The 22927-nt window shown below is 37.1% G+C and overlaps 1 protein-coding gene across 3 annotated transcripts in view; it reads right to left on the bottom strand.

Annotated features, from left to right (window-relative positions):
* fam168a (family with sequence similarity 168 member A) overlaps nucleotides 1-21507 on the bottom strand; it is an 80741-nt gene extending 59234 nt beyond the window's left edge. For 2 of the 3 annotated variants that reach the window (XM_056265915.1, XM_056265914.1), the window contains exon 1: nucleotides 21292-21506. The gene's annotated coding sequence lies outside the window, so the exon portion shown is untranslated. Of the gene's footprint in view, nucleotides 1-21291 lie in introns of all 3 variants that reach the window. The other variant, XM_056265913.1, reaches the window with a different exon arrangement.
* Between the last annotated feature and the right edge of the window lie 1420 nt (nucleotides 21508-22927).

Genomic DNA, 22927 nt, shown 5'->3' with positions numbered 1-22927 from the left:
ATATCAATGTGAGAGGAATTACTGTGACTTACATTAACATTACAGATTCAAAGATGGACAAAGAGGGACATGAATCTGATTTCAATTCCAAGTTTTGAACAAGAAAAGGTTCTCTATTCCCAAGAGTAATAATGAGAGAAACAGTAGGACAGACAAAGAGAAAGCTACTCATTCGCCGGTGCCCAATCACATGCGAGTTTCTGTCATATAATTTGGTAGAAGAAGCACGTCAACAGCTGAGAACGTAATTGGGCTTCACACACATAAAAACGTTCATACAAAGCAAAGGACACATGCGTATCCACCAGGGATGGAAATTAACTTTTTTGTCCACCGGCCACTGTGGCTGGTGGATTTCAAAATCTACCAGCCACTCAATGTTTTTACCAGCCACTTTCTTGTTTTTAACCAACAATGTGTAACTGCATGTGAAAATGAATACTACAAGAATACTTAAGCAGTTTATTTAATCTCAAGTCTCAATGAAATACTGACATTTTCTCTTTCTCTCACCCTCGGCCTCATCCACCTAATCTGTCATTTATTTTTGTTTTGATGATAAATTGAGTCAGCCTCCAAAAGTAATTAACCTGTCCTGTGATTTTTTTTCTCTCACACACAACACTCTCCAGACACGGATTTATGAGCTATAGTATGTTGGTTGCCTTTACATTAGAATAATATTTAATATAATCTAGATATGAAATGGAATAGATAGCATTCAATACAAAATGAATATGTCTCATATATTGAAATCAAGTTTTATGTGATAAAATAATTGCTTTGTTGTGCATTAGAACCACATCAGGCATTCAGCACAAAATAATTTATTGAAGCATCCAGATACTTCACCACGTGACAGCAGCTAGGCTCCTGATTGGTTAACGCGGCGCGAATTGACGCCAAAGTTCAGATTTTTCAACTCGGGCGGCAGACGCGAATTCGCGTCAAACGCGTGAATGCACAAAAGCACTCAATAAAATCATGCGCGCGGAACGCGTCAAGCCTTGTTTATACTCGACGCGTCCGCAAGAGCGCGAAGTGCGCGCGGCAAAAATGACGTCATTGCGGTGTGGGCGGTCGTGCGCGTTGGGTGCGCAAGACCCCATTTCGCCTGGCGGTGTGCACGGCACTTTTTGTAACATCGCGCGCGGCGCCGCATCCGAAGATGAACGACTTCGAGCCGAATCTGGCCGAACTGGTATGTCTGTACCACCATGTTTATGATCCTTCTATACACAGAGACATTTGCATTGATGGGCGACCATAAAAGCCTCTCATTTTGTGAATAGGAACACATTTACATTAAGCACCCATTTGCACTTGTATAAAGTAACTGCTTACATTTACAAAATAAGCCTACAATAGCAGAAGTAAGCCCTGCTGATGAAATTAAGGTTTAAACACTCTTCAATAAGGCTTCAGTTGTTTACTAGTTTACATGCAGTGAAAGTGCAATAAAACTACATCATTTATTACTCTTTTTATATGAATCAGATCATGAATCATGAATTACTACTAATAAATGGCAAACTACTTCTTCACTGCTGATTCCTGGTGGTTTAGAGGAGAATTACTCCGAGTCGCCCCCTGTCGTTTCACAGAATAGCACAATGGCGAGCGCGTCAAGTATAAACGCCTCGTCCATATGGAGAGGTCCGCACGCAGTCAGCGGAGACTCGCGCTCGTGCGGACACGTCGAGTATAAACAAGGCTTCAGTATGGCAAGCCAAAGTGTTCACATACGCCTAGTCGGGCGTCTGATTGCACACTGACACGTCAAAAGCGTGCGTTCGACAGCCAAACGCGCGTCAGAAGCGCGCGTTCGACAGCCAAACGCGCGTCAAAAGCGTGCGTTTTTGCCATAAAAAGCGCGCGTTCTTGTGCACACGGAAAACGCGCGTCAGAAACGCGCGGTTTTTGCATCAAAGCGCGCGTCAGGAACGCGCGTTTGTCTGTCAAAACGCACGCTTTTGACGTGCGCTTTGGGGGTCACCGAAAACGCACGCTTTTGACGCGCGTTTATCGTAACAAAAATGGGCGTCGAAAACGTGTGTTTTGACTAGGACAAAACGCACGCTTTTGACGTGTAAACAGTTAAACCAAACAGGCAGTAAAAACGTGTGTGAAGTTTCCAACCAGGCGAAAAGCACGCGTGAAATACGAGTTATAATCAGTTTGAACGGGTCAGTGTCATTGGCTGCTGAAGGCTTGGGTCTAACCATTTCTGTGGGCTTAGGGGGATTTAGCTACTGTTCATAGACTAGGGCTAGGCTACTACCACCATTTAACATGCCATAGATCAGGCTATTCAGCCTATCTATTTTGTCCTTTTTTGTAGAACTTATAGAAATGATATATTTAAATTGCAGTTTTTATCAAAATTTAGATACAAATAAAATTGCCTTGTTTTTCTTCGCTCATGCCTTTTTGTAAATAAACACAGTCATTCTAGCTCTAACATGAAATCATTAACATTTGTGTGGGAAAATCAGTTATGATGGAGGTAAGCAATCAATGCAGGTTAATCAATACAAACAAAGCACCCCAAATAAAGTAGTATTTTCGTATTTGAAGAGTAATTATCAAAAGAAATGACAGCAGTAGATAAATACCAATAGATTCTTCATTTGTGATGTGGAGGCAAACTACAGCTTTGAAAGAATCAAAGCTGTGATGCGGGCTTTGATTCTTTCAGTACATTTTTATATGTGTTTTAGAGATTGAATTCAAATCAAATATTAACATTACTGCCCTAACTATTTCTGAATAGAATGTCTACTTCATACATATTTGGAATAGTATGGAAATATAAGGTTCAGGGGCCTCATTTATAAACGTTGCGTACGCACAAAAGAAGGCCTACGCCGCTCTCTACGCAATAAGTGGTGGTAACGCTTTAGATTACAGCCCGGAAAGTACTGTGTAATTAAAGGGACACTGTGTAGGTTTTTAGGTATTTTATTATCTGAAATCAATATTTTTATTCTTAAATATGTCCTCAATGGTGTACAAATACCTCTGCAAATTATCTGACTTATCCTCGTAAATTAAGAATTTATTATCTTTATGTACATGGGACGGGTAGGTTCACGGAGGCTTCCATGTCGTTCCGCCATCTTGAAAAACTATAATAGCAGAGAGGGTCAAAAAGTACCAACCAAACGCGTTTCCACAACGCGTTTTCGTTCAGAGCCAGCGTCATGTAACTGAAAGCAGCAGAACCGGAGGAGCAGAGCTGAGAGGCGCTGGTCACTGCCCCGGCAAGTTTAAAAGGCTGCATTGCTTCTCTTCTCTGCCTTGGAAACTTTCAATTCTATCAAGATCGTCTCTTGTAGCTGCCGCGGGCATCTTTGTCGTCGTGGTATTGACTCTCGCTCTCCTCCTCTTCCTCGTCGTCCACCTCTACTAGACGACAGCGCCGGGTGATTCTGTCAGCAGTAAATAGGCTACTTTTAAAATAATGTAACTCACGTTTGAATGCCTTTTGTTTGTGATCCGATGTGGATTCTGATCACCATATAAGGTAGAAATATTTATACGCGAGTAAAAGACTATATTGCACGCTAACCATTAACGTTACCATAGTAAACAAAATAAACGCTTGAAGATACGCATAGTAAAAAAAACATAGTGAACGTTTGAAGAAATCAGACCAATCATAAAGGTTATCACAATAATGTTTTTATTTTATCTGTCAGATAGCCTACGTCTCGTCTCTTTATACCGGACTATCATAAAATAAAGCACATTTTTTTTCCCGGGAGCTTCCTCTGTTTCTCTGACTGAAAATATCTGTAACGTTAGCCTACTGGGAGTCGAGAGAGTGCTAAAGCTCCTCAGGTCGTATTATTGGTGGCATATATTTGTAGAAATTATCATTCTTTTTAAATGTGATATATGTCCTGTTACTACCAAATAAACAGAAACAGACGCGATTGAAGTAAGTGTGTCCTATTTCTTTTGTGAAACCTAACGGTAATTTATTTCTGTGTGACTAATGTGCAATTTTGACATACATTAATTCATGATCAATGTATCGCCTTTTATTGTAGACCTGGTAAAACATCGATGCTTGGGTTTTAAATAGTCAAGTAAACAACAAAAATGCCAGCAAACGGTCGCTTTTATCATATTTGTTTTGCAATGCTGTTTCCATTTCTTTCTGATTAGTTTTCTGATAACACGGGCGTGTTTTATTGAAGCACCGCGGAGCTTCTGGCCTGACAGTGGAAACGTTCTTCTGATCCACTGCCTCTCTGTCCTCTCCCTCTACTGTTGAATCATCTGATGATGATGATGATGATGATGATATCTAATCTAACAATGCACGTACTTAAGAAAATATAACGAATAAATAAGCATAAATACTAATTACAATGGTTCATGTTTTTCACAGTCAGTAATTCATACTGTAAAGTTGCAGTTTGTTTGAAATAACAAACCTGTTCACCCAAAGGAAAACTCGACGAAGTGCTATTAGAAGACGTCCTGTCAATAGCTTTTTGGTACATAACGGCTACCGTAGATGCAATACACATTTGAAAAAGCGAGGCGCTGGAGAGCACAATTCGTTTGAATGCAAAATACAATTTCACCGCTAGATGGGAGTAATTCCTACACAATGTCCCTTTAAGAGGAATTTACAGTGTAACTTTCGGTAATTATAGTGTACCTATAAAGTACTTGCATGTAAGTATAAGGGAACAATATGTAAAGTTTGGGGAATAAAGGGGTAACAACCAGGAGAATTAAAAAAATATTTATACTGTAAGTATTATAGAACTAAGGGTAACTTATTCTACTATTATGATACAACAATCTTACATTTGGGAGCAATTTAGCGAGAACATACACATTGCTTACCTTTTTGTAATAATTGTATACCAATACATACTGTATAGGCTTTTTTTAAATTACAGGGTACATATCTATGCATTTATACTTTTATTTATTTATTTTATGATAGTAAAAGTGCAGATGTTTAAGTTGGGCTAACATGTTTCAAGGCAAGAAAAGCTAAGACTATTGCAATTTTTTTAAATACTGGGAAATATATCTTGTTTCATGTGGTTACAGGGTAAGCGGTGCTTCTATAATAAATAAAGGTTTCCGAGTCAGTGATATAAGATTGTGTGTATACATTTGTATTGTTACCCTGTAACTACATGGTTACAGGGTAACAAAACAATACATATTAATTCATGTGAAAATACTTTAATTTACAGCCCGCAATGTCACACTTACCCTGTGACTACATGGAACAAGAGGGTAACAAGCTACATGAAACAAGAGTATCTTTCCACAATATTTAAGCAAAAGTTGCAATAGTTTTCGTTTTCAGTGCACTTTTGTTAAAAAGATTACATTTTAAAAATTACAGGGTACATCTATGCATTTATAAAGCCTATACAGTATGGTTCACCATTATTTCAAAAAGGTAAGCAGTATATGTTCTTGCTAAATTGATCCCAAATGTAAGATTGTTATATCATAATAGTAGAATAAGTTACCCTTAATACTTACAGTATAAATATTTTTTTAATTCTCCTGGTTGTTACCCCTTTATTCCCCAAACTTAAAATATTGTTCTCTTATACTTATATTGTAAGTACAATATAGGTACACTATAATTACCGAAGGTTACGCTGTAAAATTGCTTTAATTACGCAGTACTTTCCGGGCTGTAATCTAAAGCGTTACCTAAGTGGTATTTATAAAAAGCAAACTTGACGGTAAAATGTGCGGTCCTTCACGCAAGCTCTGACCCAGGCGTACGCACAAAAACGGGTGAAATGAGAAATGGCGACACCGTCGGCAGATGGAAGAAACACGTGAAAGTGTGTGAAACTGTAGACCGTTGTGTAAAATAAATGGCAATACTGCCTCTCATAAATAACACGCTTGATCGATCTGCAACAGAAATGCAAATTAACACATATTTGCAAAAAGAAAAGTGAAATATGTTCTGCAATAATATTGGCATGTTATACAATTCATCCTCATAAATAAGATGGTAAACAGAACGAAATAATGTACAAAACTGATATATTAGGACCACAATGTGTCCGTCAGGCGGAGCAGATATAGATGCAATTAGATACATAGATAATTAGGGAGATAGATAGATAGATAGATAGATAGATAGATAGATAGATAGATAGATAGATAGATAGATAGATAGATAATTTGTCCACTGGGGGAAGTTGTTTTCATAGTAAAATGTCTTCATCAGCTACGGAATCATGGAATTCATGCATATGCCTTTAGTTTGTTTTATTTTTGATAAAATAACGTATGACGTAGACCTATGTCTCAATCATTCAGAAAGCTGCAAGAAATTACATTTGCGCTGAACTATTTCCCATTTCCAAGTAGATTATAACCGACATCTGTAGCTTGTCATTTCTTTTTTATTTCGGCCACAGTCCGAGGTTGTGAGGCTATGCAGCATACGGCGTCTGCAACCTTTTGCCACTCAAGTGCCTTTTTGGCATTAGTAGCTAATACCCACACTGTGCCCTCCAAACAACATTTTTCTCCTCTTTTCCACCTCGCCAACGATAACTTCTACTTCACATTGAGTGAAGTTACGTTTCTTTGATTTCCTCTCTATGTTTGCCATGATTTCGCAATCGATGAATATTAACTTATGGGCGTTTCACGGACTATTTATGGGCAACTATGGTGCGCTACATTTAGAATTGATTGTGATTTATTAAGGGAAAAATGCGTAGGATGTGCGTGCGCACGGTTTTATAAATCCGAATATTTCTGTGCGTACGCATGTCCTATGTTTCATCCGTACGCCACTTCTGACGCAAATCCTACGCAAAGTTTTATAAATGAGGCCCTAGATAAAAGCCATGGAAGTCGAAGATCTCATCGGTGGAGTCTGGATGTCATCTAGTGGAAAATGTTGGTACTGCGCACAATGCAATCTTTCCTAATGCTCATTTATTGAGACATCAACCTAAAATCTGGCCCAGAACTTGTCCAGATATTTAACAGATTTTCTTGAAGTTTTAGGGTTGAAAATGTTTTGTAATATATATATATATATATATATATATATATATATATCAACAACATTATGTATTGTATAGGCTACATTTAAAATGTTCAAAAACTTAAAATACTTTAACAACTTTGTTTTACTTTACTAATCTGAGAAGTGTACCCTTTTAGTACCCTGTTAGTTCGCAGTGCATTAAGTAATGTTAACAACAACTTTTGATTTTTAATAAATATTAGTAGAGGTTGAAATTAACATGTAGAAGTGCAGTTCATTATTAATTCATGTGAACTAATGTACTTAAATAATGTATGAAACCTTTTTGTAAAATGTTACCAAAATTACAATTGGAAACTAAAAATTTTAAAATTTGCCATCGATAATTCCATGCTGTTTTGCTTGGGTTTAATGATAAGACAAGAGACCTAAACCACATAGGGACAAAGGCATAAGCAAAGAAAACAAGGGAGTTTTATTTGTATCTAAATTTTGATAAAACTGCAATTTAAATATATTATTTCTATAAGTTCTACAAAAAAGGACAAAATAGATAGGCTGAATAGCCTGATCTATGGCATGTTAAATGGTGGTAGTAGCCTAGCCCTAGTCTATGAACAGTAGCTAAATCCCCCTAAGCCCACAGAAATGGTTAGACCCAAGCCTTCAGCAGCCAATGACACTGACCCGTTCAAACTGATTATAACTCGTATTTCACGCGTGCTTTTCGCCTGGTTGGAAACTTCACACACGTTTTTACTGCCTGTTTGGTTTAACTGTTTACACGTCAAAAGCGTGCGTTTTGTCCTAGTCAAAACACACGTTTTCGACGCCCATTTTTGTTACGATAAACGCGCGTCAAAAGCGTGCGTTTTCGGTGACCCCCAAAGCGCACGTCAAAAGCGTGCGTTTTGACAGACAAACGCGCGTTCCTGACGCGCGCTTTGATGCAAAAACCGCGCGTTTCTGACGCGCGTTTTCCGTGTGCACAAGAACGCGCGCTTTTTATGGCAAAAACGCACGCTTTTGACGCGCGTTTGGCTGTCGAACGCGCGCTTCTGACGCGCGTTTGGCTGTCGAACGCACGCTTTTGACGTGTCAGTGTGCAATCAGACGCCCGACTAGGCGTTTGTGAACACTTTGGCTTGCCATACTTCAGACGCTCGAACTTGCCGCGCGAATGAGGCGTATTCGCATCTACCACGGCGCGCTCTACACCTCATTCGCGCCGCAGGAATTTTTTACGCGCGTAACGCGTCTTTGCATTGACTTAACAATGAAATCACTCGCGCCAGACGCTCTATTCTCGTCTGGTGTGAACGCACCATGATGTTTTCTCTGCAGACCTCTACGCCTGCGATGTAACGCCACATTTTTGTTTGAAGGTGTGCCTCCTCTAAAAGTGTCCGCCGTCCGGGTGAAACAGTATGCTATTTTTATTTACCCGCCACGGTGGCCGGTAGGTGAAGCGAGTTTACCCGCCACAACACAAAATCACCCGCATTTGGCTGGTGGCGGGTGCTAATTTCCATCCATGGTATCCACACACACAGTCTATAAATACTGCATTCCATGCTTTCTGGTTTCAGAAGATTTACTACCATTCATCTACATGTCAGCTCTAATACAGACCATAAGTGGGATTTTTTAAATATATGTTTCTCATATTTACACTAACGCAACGAACATGTTGTCTATCACTTAACAGTATCAATTTCAGTGATTTTACACCCACATCATTTTGGTGTTGTTATTCCAAAAATACCTTCTTGTCACAAAATTAAAAGGTAGGGATGCACCGAAATGAACATTCTGGGCCGAAACCGAAACACCCAATTAGCTAAAACTGAGTTGTACAAACATTTAAATTGCACATAAGGCAGTTTTTATATCAACCTTTTAATAACAGAATTGTTTATACTCTAATTTGTTGGTGAAAATATGAACATTTATATGGAAAAAAACTGTAATAACTTGTTTTCATGACTGATTTATTCAAACATACATTAAGTAACAAAGACATCACTAACAGGTTAAGCAAAAATGAATATGTAATATTAAAAATAAGTGTTCCGGCCGCTAATTTTCATTAGAAGAAATTTCAGTGCATCCCTATTAAAAGGAATATTTAGGTTTAAAATACAACTTAAGCTCCATATACACGTTTTTTGGGGGATTACCAGAAAGTAAATCCTGCAAAAGCATGGCAAATTTCACACAATACATCCACAGAAGCTATACATGGCAGTTAAGTATAACAAGAAGTTCAATATAGAAAAATAGTCAAAAAGCATTATTTAGAATAGATAACATAAATAATTTATCCTGAATAATTAATGCAAATATGCAGAAAGGGATAGTTTACCCCAAAAATACACTAAACAGTGTTATCAAAATTATTGGTATTTTGGTACCAAGTAGATAGGCCTACCTAAATTTTAAATGTCAAAATACCAGCCATTCTGCAGTAATGGTAGTACCGAGTACTGGATCAAATTTTACCTGGTTAATTTTATAACTAACTTTTCAGTTGATCTATTTTAATGTAATGTTTACAAAATGTTAAAGCTATACTAAGTTTTAATGTATTATTTACATATAAATATTAATAGCATAGTAATGAACTAATAATTTCATTTATTTATTTTCAAACAGCTAAATTAAATTTTTTAAATAAATAGTTATAGTTTTTGCTATGGTACCAAAATTGGTACAGAAAACGGGGAAATTTTGGTATTGAGACTACCTCAAATGTTTTTGAAAGAAGTCTCTTATGCTCACCAAGGCTGCATTTGATTTGATCAAAAATATAGTAAAATCAGTAATATTGTGAAATATTATTACATCAGTTTTATATTTGAATATATTTTAAAATATATTTTATTCCTGTGATGCAAAGCTAAATTTTCAGCATCATTATCAGTCTTCAGCGTCACCTTCAGAAATCTTTCTAATATGCTGATTTGCTGCTCAAGAAACATTTCCAATTACTATCAATGATGAAAATGTTAATTTTGCTTAATTTTGTTTGTGGAAACCAATAAATTATTTTCTTCAGGAAAAAACTGTTTTTTTTTTGTTTGTTTTTTCTCGAAATAGAAATCTTTTGTAACATAAATGTCTTTACTGTCACTCTTGAACAATTTAATGCATCTTTGCTGAGTAAAAGTATTCATTTATAAAAAAAAAACTAGAAAAAAACTGACCCCAAACTTTAGTATACTTTAGTTTTCCACAATAGAAAATAAGCCATACAAGTTTGGAGTACTTTTTGTGAACTATCCCTTTAAGTGATACTGAATGTTTCTCTAACTGGGTCAAGCACTAACTTTTGATTTGCACAAGAGAAAACTTCTGACACAGCTGCAGTTAATGCCAGTAATTTGTTACAGGCGTACAGGTGCAGGAGCAGAGAAAAGATTTCACCTGAGCCATCCGGAAACCCAAGGGAAGCCCTTCGAGCCTTAATCTCACACTGACTTCACAAAAAAAAACACTTATTGGAAGCTTAATTAGCTATTCAAAAACAACAGTCACACAATAGGCCCTTCCCCTCCCAGCGGCTCCCTAACGGGACCTGAATGAGAACAGGGCATGGAGGGGAGTGCCTCTCTCCCAAAAAAAAAACGCCATTGTTTTAACTGCCCTGCAAGAGCTTGTCCTCTCTGATTCTAAAAGGTCTATTCTGCCTCAAATCCTGCCTTTCACCGAGGCACAACCTCCATTTTGTATAGGACATTATCCAGCAAACAATTGCCTCAAAACCAACATGGTGTGCCGAGATGCCCCTGTCAGTATTCAAACCCCGGGTTCTTCTGTTGCCGCTTTCTCCATCCATTTACCCCCCGACATACACACACAGAGCCACAAACGACGGCACCACAAGAGGTGCATTTTCCAGCCTCTTTCCTTTCTTCACCTTGACATTTTCTTCCTCCATGGAAAAAAAAGGAGGGAATGGTTTTCTTATCAAAGGGCTTGACTGGAACTTCTATTCACAGCATACTATTTTTGTAGTATGCATTGTGCCTATTGCACACGTTATGTGAATTTTCTTTATGTATGGAAATGATGCAGATGTACAAGGGAGGGGGGGAGGGGGGTGGTAAGATTTTTTGTAATGTTTTTGAAAGAATTCTCTTATACGCACCAAGGTTGCATTTATTAGATCAAAAATACAATAAAACAGTAATATTTGAGAGTGTTCGGATTGATCAGGGGCATCCTTAATGGATCCTCGCTAAATAAAAGTATTCATTTCTTGCTTAACCCAGACTTTTGAATGGCAGTTTACCTAAATGACCCACTACATCTGCTGAATCCCATAATGCAATGCACCATACCATACATTTCCGATGTGACACAAACAGGAAGCAAAATCAACTATGATTTTTAACATCAACTCATTGACTTTGAAATAGAGTTTTACCAAACTACTCATACCATAGAGATATTTTCTCAAATTCAAATTGGACTGCTAATACATTTTTACATAATAGTAAATTTAGTAACATACGACTGTTGACTATCATTGAATAGTAAGTACTGATTTGCATACTATTGTTCAACAAAATAATAGGCAGAATTTAGTAGCAGTATTGCATTCCAGACAACTGCAATTAGTTCAGATCACAAAATAATGGACTCAAAATGCAAAATTTTAAAATTCAAAATTTTTAAAGCAAGCAGAACCCAGTATATACTAATTATTCCAATGCAAATATATGCATACATTCACGCTCTCTGTCCCCCCCCCCCCCCCCCCCCGCCCCGCATATTTTATAGGGACTGCCCATAGACATAATTATTTGTATACTGTACAAACAATAGTAAATGGACTGCATTTATATAGCGCTTTAAACAGAGTCAGACCAATGGCCACCAAAGCGCTTTACATATTGCCTCACATTCACCCATTCAGTCACTCATTCACACACCGACGGCGGTGTCAGCCGTACAAGGCAATATACAAAATTCAAAATACATCCAATAGTCTATCCCCTACCCCTAAACCTACACATCACAGAAAACTTTCTGCATTTTTACATTTACAAAAATTGTCATACGTTATTCTGTATGATTTATAAGTGGTTTTCCTGATGGGGACTAAAAAAATTTCCCCACAAGGTCAAAAACTTGCTATCTTTGTGGAAGAATTCGGTCCCCACAACATAGGGTTTACCAGGACCACACACACACAGAGGATAAACACAGCTGTAATTTCCTTCATCTTATCAATGGATATCAGAAACAATCACACATTCAGATGATCTGACGGGCAGCTGTTGGACATGAAAACTGTCTGCCATCTGGTCAGACCTGAAGGCGAGACTGTGTGTGTGTATGTGCGCGCACTGCCCGAGGGTCTACAGTACTGCTGAGAGGGCGATAGTGAGCAGATATGAGTGATGGAGGGGGGAGGGGAGACATATTATCACTCCCCTGAATACAATCTAATCTATAAACAGCGACAGTCTGCATGTTGGTTTGACTGTTTTTATCTGCCATCAGACTATCTTAGAAGTCGTTGACATAACACGTTGCTTCTTGTTTCGGACTTGACTGACAGACTGGCATTCTTACACAGCAAGCTTCATGTTTTCTGACCTTAAATCCATTTTTTTAATTGCAATTATTCTGCTTACTGTACATATAAAATACAAGCGGTTTATATCAGTAGTCCCATATTCATAATTGTGATTACACAGTCTGTTTACAAAGAGAGGGAGAGAGAGAGAATCTTGCCTATTAATATAAATTACAGTAGTAACAAAACAATACTCCATATAGGGTGCATCTCAATCAGCTCCTAGTTGAGTAGTCAGGGCACTGATCAGTGAGTCGGACAATTCAAGGGCTGTCTCAATCGCAAAATCCTTCCAGTACACTGAAACTTTCGCTCCCAAAAAGGTCCCACAATGCATTGTGAAAACCAGGAAGCATTGATGCTCACTATGTTCCTTTAAAGGAAGTTCTGAGGCACGAAATCATGTGAGCCAACATAATATCACTACACATAATAAAACGCGATAGATGTTTTTTAAAATACAAACCATTATTTAATTCTATTTCAGCATAAACATACATAGCTAGACAGACAATGAACATAATCTAGCTACCGCTAGATTTACCACTAAAATGTTGCACAAATATATAACAAGCAAAGTAGTTATTATAATGTACTTTAAATAACATTAAAACAATGTCAGAAAGATATCAGTTCTGCTGTTGTTCATAAATACCATTAGTGATGATGTACAATGAGGACGTTATGTCACTGGAAATAGAGTCATCAGTGTCCCAATGTGTAGTGAGCCAGGGTCCTTACTTTCCTTACCAGTGCCCAGTGAATTAATATACTGATTCACGACCTAGGAAGCAATAGGGAGCTGATTGAGATGCACCTTTAGTGATAGATGTCTCTTTTTTTACATTTGAGCCCCTGCCCTTGAAAAACTCTCTGCACGGCCAGACAGCTGACGACACCCATTGACTTCCATGGTATTTTTTTTCCTACTACGGAAATCAATGGGTGCCGTCAACTGTCCGGTTACCAACATTCTTTAAAATATCTTCTTTTGTGTTCAACAGAAGAGAGAAACTCATACAGGTTTGGAACATGAGGGTGTGTAAAAGATGACAAAATGTACATTTTTGGGCGAACTATCCCTAGTTCCTTACGCAACCTGCGGTGCTGTAAATAACCACTACATAACCTTCATTATACTTACTTTAAACGCTCCTAAACCACGTGTTACACATGTCACAGCTGTGAGATATCTTGAAATAGACTTGAATGAGTATTTGGGTGGCTGTGAGCATATGTGTACGTATGCGTTTATGATCTGTCGTTTATAGTAGCTCAATTACAACAGCTTTTCAAAAGAGCCAGAGACGCTCGCACAGCGAGAGACTGCTTTGTTTACTCCCTTCGAAAGGAGACTAATCTTTTTTCATTTTAATATGTTTGGTGTGACAAAACCAGTAGGAGTTTCATTTTTCCCACAGAGAAATTCAGCAAGGCAGTGATTTCAGTGTCTGCCCACAGAAAGTCCAAAAATACGCCCATCCAGAACCGTCAGCCTACACGGCACTCGGATGATGTTTAGTAGACGTTTGTTCACCACTTCTCACACGGAATGTGTAACAATGCTAACTATTAGCGTCAGCATCATGCCAAGCACACACTCACTAACATCAACATAATACCTGTTAATGCCACTTTGTGATCACATTTTGGTCTAATTTCGCACTAATTCCTAAAAAGGAACATTAATTAGGCTTTGAAAGCTTTAAAAGTCAAAGATACATTCAGCCACCTCGTCTAAGTCTTTAACCAAAGAGCATGAAAATTAGCAACAAAGAAAGTAGAATTATATGGACTTTGTCAGGATAATCTCACTAACTCTAGTAAAGTCCTGCTTTCACTAGCTGGTTATTATCCTCTTAAACACCTTTTGCTCTGATTCTAATCTCTGAGTCGGGTTGTTCACGAGGTTGAGGTTGATGGCATTTGCGAAAACACTTTAGAATAAGGTCTCATAATAATGTTTTGGTTAACATTAATGTTAAAAGCTGTTTTTGGACTAATGAGGAAGTTTTGAGTTTTATAGTACAATGACCTCAATATTGTACAAGAATTTACAGGACAAATTAGGTAAAAAGTAATCTAAAAGTAGTCCGATTATATTACCTGAAATGTGTAATGTAATAGGTTGCATTACTAACTACAATGTCCGCAATGTAATTTGCAAGCAATTCCGTATTCACAAACTCAGCACAAAAATCTTCATTATGACCATTGAAGGTTTGTTTTCCAAATGTTCAATTATACATCATTATATTACACATTATAATATTATATTTGATGTTATATTTGGCATGTTACTGTTAAATGATCTCACGAGGAGACACTGACACCTTGAAACGGAATCGCATATCTAATGTGATTTCCCTGTAGCCACAAGGCAGAATCTCTGAACATTTTCTGCTCTTGTTTATCAGGGGAAACCAACATCCCCTCAGGGTGTGCGCGTGTGTGGTTAATCTGAGGCCTATAAGCACTATTGCAGTGAATGTATAAGCTAACACACAGCTGAGAGGTGCCGTCGATCATAATCCTCTCATTTCACTGTGGATTTGGCTCACACACAGACAGTTCATCAAAAAACACCAACTCAAAAATAAAACCAACTCTTGATGAAAAAGGAATCTCACAAAAGACGCATTAATGCAGAAGTGCACGGACAATACTGTGACAATTAACACTTTGCCAGAGACTTGCACTGTAACATGTTTGTGGCAAACTGCAGACTTTTCAACACTCGTGGGATATATCAGCAGCCCAATTACTGAGCACTGACCTTTGTCAAGGTCGTACTTGGCCTGCACGATATTGGAAAAAAATCGACATTGCGATATATATTGTTTTTCTGCAATAAATATTGCGATATGAAAACAACTTGAATAGCTCTATTTGGAAAGAATTAATCATTCTAGAATAATTGGTGTGTTTTTTTTAGGGGAGTGAATATGCATAGAAAATGATAAACTAATTACAAGCATAGATAAATACAATAGAAAAAAGGATACACATGAAATGAACTGATTTATGCTTTCCAGTTAAGTCTTAACAGTTTTAGGTACCGAAATTGAATAATCAAATGTAAAAAAGCATGGTCTTCACTGTATAAATTAAATTTAATTCATCTTTGTTAAAGCTTTAAAAAGTGATTTTCTCTTTGGATTTTGTTGTTTGATTAACATTAATGACACAGACAGCAGCAGATATTTTAGGCTGCTGTCACTTTAAGACCTCATGCACAGATCCAATATAATGATACGCATCTGTTTTCTTTCTCAATTGTTTATATTCATGTAAGCCATAAGCGACTGACTGTGTTTACGAGGATACTCGCAGAGATGGGCATTTTAAAGGGTCAGTTCACCCAAAAAGACATCATTAAAATAGTCCATGTGACTACAGTGGTTCAACCTTATGAATCTCACCATTGGCCGACGCTGTTCACGAGAGAACCATGACGGATGCGTGTGATGCTGACGCAGGAGCTGGCCAATGGTGATCCGGCATTCTGACGTAGAACGTAAACAGTGTAGGAGACTGACACAGACGAGAAGAAATTGTTGAAGTTGTTATTTTTGTTTGTGTTTTTGCACACAAAAAATATTCTCATTGCTTCATAAAGTTAAGGTTGAAGAACTGTTAGTCGCATGGACTATTTTAACTATGTTTTTACTACCATTCTGGGCCTTGAAAGTGGTTATTATATTGCTGTCTACGGAGGGGTCAGATGTCCGATTTCATCAAAAATATCTTAAATTGAGTTCTGAAGGTGAATGAAGGTCTTACGGTTTTGGAATGACATAATTTTCATTTTTGGGTGAACTAAAACAGTAAACTGTAAACAGCACAGTAAACAGCGCGTGCAGTCCGAATTGACTTCTCTTTCGCGTCTTCTTGCGCTTGAATGGTTTAAAATTGCTTGAATGTTTAAATTGACAAGACTTAAAACTTGTGCAAATGATAAGCATTCACTCTATGATGGTTAAACTTTATTAAACAATTAATCATAGAACCGTGTGCGTTTCGAACTGTGGGGTATGGTCTGTACGGATCACGGATCAACTCCGATCCCTATACTTGACATCGCACATTCTGCGATGTGACTATCATGGAGGTGCACATTGCAATTTCGATACAAAAATAACATATCGTGCAGCCCTAAATCATCCACCTTGAGTGCCATCTACACTACAGTTCTCCAGGCCATTATTAAAGAAGACAAACACTATGACACTAATGAACACCAAAATGTGCTGCACTATATACGCAGAAGCATCTCTACCCTTAAATGCATATACTTTGCTTTTACAGCCATGATTCTTTATATAAAATAATCAGGATTGCTAAATCCAAACCATTAAACCTCAACTGGTAATTTTACGTTAACTACTCTGAAGAAAATGTGTAGCGCACAATGCGTTATCGGTAGTTGCCAGTTGCTAAGGTGTTCTAAGTGTGTTTTAGCACATTGTGGTTATTTACTTTTTTGAAAAGTTCAAATTTACCTTTTTTTTTTAAAAAAGTGAATAATCTTGCTGGGTTGCTAAGTGGCCATTTTTCATAATAAATTGTAAAAAACGTTAAAAAGTAGGGATCCACTGATGCCACTTTTTTTCAGGACAAGCCCAGTACTTTCATTTTTGATACTCGCCGATACGATACCTGTGTTTTCATTACATTTGTAATTTTTCAAAAATATTGGGTAGAGAAACCAAAAGAATATGAATCATATTAGTTGGCTTAGCAAATATATATTTCCTTTCAGTTATTTTCATGCTTAATTATGCCTGTTAAAATGTATTGTACACGCTTCTGTTACTTTTACTGTTCATTCTATTGCTATCGTATTTATCTTTCATTTAATAGCAAAGCGCATATTCAAAATGTGCTTCACTGCACCGGCACAGTAATCACATGACGGTTTCCTGCAATAATAAGTTAGGGAACTACTTCTTATACATAAATCACGTAACATTTAATGTTTTTTTGGTATCAGAGCATTTTAATGAGTACAAGTGCATGAGTACAGTATCGGGCAATAATATACCGATACTGGTATAGGTGCATCCCTATCAAAATTAGAGGGCCCCAGACTGCAACCTAATGATCACATTTTGCAAAATTTTTTCCTTCTGGTAAGAGCTGATAAGAGCAGCCATTTCTGTTGTTGCATGTGAGAAACATCAAACGGCAAACAAAACTAAAGTGGACCGCAAACGGACGGGGCGTTTATACTTGACGTGCTCACCGTTGCTCTATTCTTGGAAACAACAGGGGGCGACTCAGAGTAAATGTCCTCTTAAACCATCACGTGATGATGTTTATTTTTATTACACTTCACCAAACCCATGCTACAAAAGAACCAAAGAATCGTGTAAAACTCAGTAAACTTTGAGATGATTACTTGTGAGAAGTTGTGACATTAGAACCAAATATAGGATATGAGAACATGTATACAACTAAATTAAACAACAATCTCTTAAATATTTTCATTTAATTTCATAAACATTTTTGTTAAATTTTATTACAAAATAATCACCTTGAAGTCTTACATCTTCAGAAGTGGAGCTGTGCGGACAAGTTACAAAAACTCCCGCACTCAACACACACGACTGCCCACACCGCGGTGATGTCATTTTGGCCATGCACACCTTCGCGCTCGTGCGGACGCGGTGAGTTTAAACCAGGGCTGCGTCTGAAATAACCCTCTATACCTTTAAATAGGGCACCATTTAAGGGGTCAGCCATTTGTAGTTGTTTCCGAAACTATACTCATTCAATCCCACAATGCACCAGAATAACGAGTGTGCAACCAATGCACACTCAACGGCTAAAGAATACCCATAATGCACTGTGAGGGTCACAACAAATTAATTCCCGCGTCTCGCCAGAAGATGGCGCCTGCAGCTGAATCATCCATTCATTCATTTTCCAAACCGCTGGTCCAATCTGATTACAGAGTAATATCGACATAAACATTTCTTTTTAATTGATTATTAAATAGTTAAATTTAGGGTTATACATGCTAGTTTCCATAAATCTTTTCATCCTACTACTGGAACTGCCAGTTTGCTAAGTGTAAAATTATTATTAAACAGCAAGCACAAACAACGCAAAAGCGGCAGCCCTTCCGGCACATTCCGTTTCCAAATTCACTCTCTCGTTTTCACTCACTTCTTTAAGTGGACTATTAGTGGAGTAATGTAGGGAATAGTGAATGAGGGTTAGGGGGCCATTTCGAACACAGCTCAGGCTTTACTTGCGGGCCGATCTCGATCAGGCGACTGTGTGTTACTACACAGCTCCGGGAGATCCAGTGAGAAAGCACTTGAATTCACAGTAGAACCAATAACATCACTGCAAGATCAAGTGAGAAGTGTTCAAATTCAACGCAAAATTCTCTGTTATAAACCATATATATCAGATCAAACAGCGACATGGAAACCAGGAGGCGTTGTGCTTGTTATAGAAAGCTTTTCAGTCCACAAATCAACAACAGTTACCATGGATTTAATGTGGTGACGATATTACTGTAACCATGATATTGTGGCAGAAATAATGTTTTTTACATTATTCATTTCAGGGTTCGTACAACCTTTTGAGAGTCAAATTCAAGCACTTTTCAAGGACTTTCAAGTGCTTTTAACTTTTTCCAGCACTTAAAAGCTCTATATATTATCCCATTTAAATGCTATTTTCTAATGTGATGACCAAAAACATGATTTGTTCAATCTTCAAACATTGTCAACATTTGCAGGAAAACTAACACTTGGTGGCAAACAAACACTTTTATTTAAAAATAAAAAAGACATGAAATTACTACTATAACCAGTAGATGGCGGCATAGGAGCACATATATTTATATATATACAAATATATATTTTTATATATTGACTGTTGGTCAGTTCAATATGAGTCTATAGAAGAACAATGGTAGCCTATATTTAATAAGAGTAGAATATTTATTTATTTTGAATAAAAATTTGGGTTTTTGCATGTTACTATTGTTAATAAAAGTTAATTTTATCTGCATCTGAACTCAAGCTCAGTGCTTTTTGTCAACTGTGCATTTCCTAGACACAAACATGTAATTTTATATATATATATATATATATATATATATATATATAATTATATATATATATATATATATATATATATATATATATATATATATATATATATATATATAATTATATATTAGTAACTAAACTTATTAATGCAAGTAATTTTTTATTAAATTCCCTATGTTTACCCCCATTTGTGCATTCCAGCACCTGTCACTCCTACAAACGACTACAAGAAATCCTTTAATAATGACAAACCCCACATGCTTCAGCATACTTGCAGCACAATACATAAACCTTTTATGACTCTCAGTCGATGGCAAGCTTTTCTATACAAATTGAATTTCGAGCTGATAATAAAACTATCAATGAAAACAAATGAAGCGTTTTCTGTGCCTGTTCAGCCACTGTAACGTTAAGACCATCTATCAGAAAAGCAATTGACACTTTTATTGCAGGAATGGTGGATTGGAGAGCACATGACGAGGAAGCCGTCTGCAATGATCCAAGCATCACCGATTCAGAGCATCGTCACAGATTTTAATAAACATCAGCTTTCTGGCCTTTGGATTCTGAACATTTCACATTTTTGTTGGGTAACCTCACATTACACAGTCTGTGTTAATTTTGGTTAGAGCTAGAACAATAACATTATTATGACAGCCAATAGTGATTATTTTTTACATTTCAGGCTCCAATTATGGTTTATTTCTTGATTTTGGCACAATAATAAACATTTGAATGTTTATTAATTATCAATATGTAACATGGACTGCAATGTAAAATGTCACCCATTGTTATATCAACTGATGGAGTTAATATTGTTTTGCATTCCCTTACTAAAACACAAAGTACCCACATACTGGCTATGAATGGCTGTAAATATGAAGTTAATTTCATAAACATGCACACAAATGGTCATGAATTATGTTCATAAACACACTGACTTGTATTCGATACGGACCAATGTGCTGTTTTCCTTTGTATCAATCAAGCAGGAATGCAATGATAAAAATACGCCAAATTAAAAGAAATTATAATGGCATAAAACCGAAAGCATCGTGAATCAATGCAACAAAAAAAGAGAGAAAGTAGCACGGGCGCTCGAATGCGCGTTACAATGTAACGCTGAACAACAAAAGATCTTTATTGCGTCATAATCGCTGTTACATTGTTGCACATGGATGCGTCTGATTTTTTTATCGCGCTTCGTGTTTCCTCATAACAGCGTTTATGATTTGATCTCTTGTGTGTTTAAAGGCCCCAAACTCCTCCAGACACCATTTTGAGTGTCTCTGTGTCTCAGCTCTATGGAATGTCCAAATGCATGACAAGGGAATGAACAAAGTCAGCATGAAAAAATCCATCTCATTCATGGATCCGTCCGGAAAACGGCGTTAACCGATATTCTAAACTCGAATAGGTGATACGAGTGCATTTGTTTTTCTCTTCAATCGCCATCAGACAGGATTAGAAAGAGCCTCACCATCACTAACACACATTGGCAGGAGAAAAGCATTGCTGCTGTTTGATGGTGGTGAAGCTCTAATGGTGGTTGGATGGTGTTTCTGGACTTTGAAAATCACTACTACTTACTACTAAATCAAACTACATAAAATGTTACTTACCGGTATGCGAGAGTTTAAATAGGTCTCCTTGATCCAGTCTGTGATCCCGGTTTAGAGCGATCTTCTGGGTTGCTGAGGGTCAGTCTATTCTCCGCGAGTGTGAAGGTTTCCTCCTCCGGTTGATTTTTCAGGCTGTATGGAAGCACATAAAGCGATGGGGGATGGGGGATGCCAGAAGAGAAGAGAGGAAGGGAGGGGGATAGAAAGAGAGCGAGAGAGAGAGGGAGGGAGGGAGGGGGGCAGCTACATGGAAACACAAGGGGAGGACCTCTGTGTCTGACGCACGACTGAACGCACCAGTCACTCAGTGCACCATCATCCATTCGCCATATGCACAAGCAAAAATCATCCAACATGGCCAAATACGAATGCATGCGTGCGCATCGATATAAACCATACTAAATTATGCTCTAACAATCCATATGCATAAACATTCGTGCATGTGTAGTGAAAACAGCCTAAGCGAAAGTCAGAAAAATGCGGCAGTTTATGTACGCACTCCCCCCCCCCCCTGTACGCACTTTTTTTTGTTTAGTGTTGGTGTATTTTGTGTACATATCTATGGTGTATTTTAAGCAGGAAATGTAGGCCTTTTATTGCACAAACATCAATATTATTTAAATATATATATTATCATTAACAAAAACATTTTTAGAATTGCCTGTATTTCCATATATTTTATTGATCATATATAGAAATATATAATATATTTTCTAAAAAAACAAAAAAACAAACAAACGCGAGTTGATAGTGACGAAAATGTATTTGCAATGTATTTTTCTCAGGCAGCCTATTAAACGAATAATGCATAAATACAAATTCTATACTTTTACAATTGATCTTGCAGTTGTTATTTTTTCCCTTAAATTATGCATAATATAAATTATATATAGCCTAAAGATAATTATAAAATAATAATAATAAAAACAACAAACAATATATAATATAATGTAATGTAATATAATATAATATAATATATAATGGCATTTTTTTTTTGTTCGCGCGCCCTCTAGTGTCTGTAATGAACCTCTACATGAGGTACTAGAGAAAGGGAAGAAAGTGGTTTTACAGGCTACTCGTGCAATTGAAAAAGGAAATATGTAAACTAGTCTCATAATTCTACAAGTGGGGCAATGAATAAATCTTAGGATCATTCTGAATGGCCAATTTCCCAGTGAAGAGGATAAAGAGAATTCAGCTCGGTTAGCTGGGAAAGAACAACAATGCCACCTTGTGTTTCGAACATGATATAGCTAAGATCATGTTTCATCTGTATCGCTTTTTCTTTTGTGTTCTTGAGAGATTATTTGAAACGTATATCCAATGTATATTACATAAATTACCGTACAAAAATAGACTAGAGCTACATACCATATTACACAGTAGGCTGCTGCAAAGAGCACAGTGTTATTTTCATCATAGTTTAAACATAAAACAATACCGTAATACATGTTATTTCATGATGATTTGTTTTATTTTTTATTTAATGCTACATTTATTTTGACAGTAGTATAGAGACGAACGTAAGAGCTCGAGTTATGAGATAAGAAACTCAACAGCGCCCTCCTCTGACAATGAACAGACTGACAGACAGTCTTATGAATTTACTGTCTTGAATGAATATCTTACAAATACA

Source organism: Rhinichthys klamathensis, unplaced genomic scaffold (assembly GCF_029890125.1).
Source record: "Rhinichthys klamathensis goyatoka isolate OS25496 unplaced genomic scaffold, OSU_Roscu_1.1 h1tg000242l_1, whole genome shotgun sequence".
Classification (NCBI taxonomy): Eukaryota; Metazoa; Chordata; class Actinopteri; order Cypriniformes; family Leuciscidae; genus Rhinichthys; species Rhinichthys klamathensis.
This window is presented reverse-complemented; position numbering and strand designations above follow the sequence as displayed.